This window comes from Parasteatoda tepidariorum, chromosome 4 (assembly GCF_043381705.1).
Source record: "Parasteatoda tepidariorum isolate YZ-2023 chromosome 4, CAS_Ptep_4.0, whole genome shotgun sequence".
In the NCBI taxonomy this organism is placed as follows: domain Eukaryota; kingdom Metazoa; phylum Arthropoda; class Arachnida; order Araneae; family Theridiidae; genus Parasteatoda; species Parasteatoda tepidariorum.
The window spans coordinates 73,986,089-73,986,646 of NC_092207.1; positions in this window are offsets into that span (position 1 = coordinate 73,986,089).

Genomic DNA, 558 nt, shown 5'->3' on the forward strand with positions numbered 1-558 from the left:
GTGCAGTAATACTTAACGGATGTGGAAAAATTTTTAGATTCTAAAAGACGTAAATGAGTCATATTTGGACACATGGATCTGTAAATTAATTTAATTTTTAATTGTACCTCAGTTTTAAAGAATCAACTATGGAATCGCAATTTGGAATATATTAAAAATTAATCAATTCGTTATAGTTTTAAATTTCTTTTGTCGACTTGTTGCTTTTTCTATTGCTACTTGCCAATGCCAGCAAGTCTGCTTGGGAACCCAAGCGAATTTAAGGCAGGGGTGCGTTTCTCTTTTGCAAACTTAAAAAGACAATAATTAAAATTTAATGGCTTATTTCGATAATTTTTTGAGCATTGAATATTAAGTTGAAATTTTACGGACACTGCCGTATTTTTAATCAATTTAATAATTCAAAATTCCAACAAATGCGTTTGAAACTTGAAGATATTGTAATTTAAATTCCTTTAGTGATTTTAGGCTTAAACTCCGCGGCAGATGCAGTTAGTATGATTATTTTTAAAAAAATAGAATTAGATATATCATAAAAATAAAAGGGATATATATATA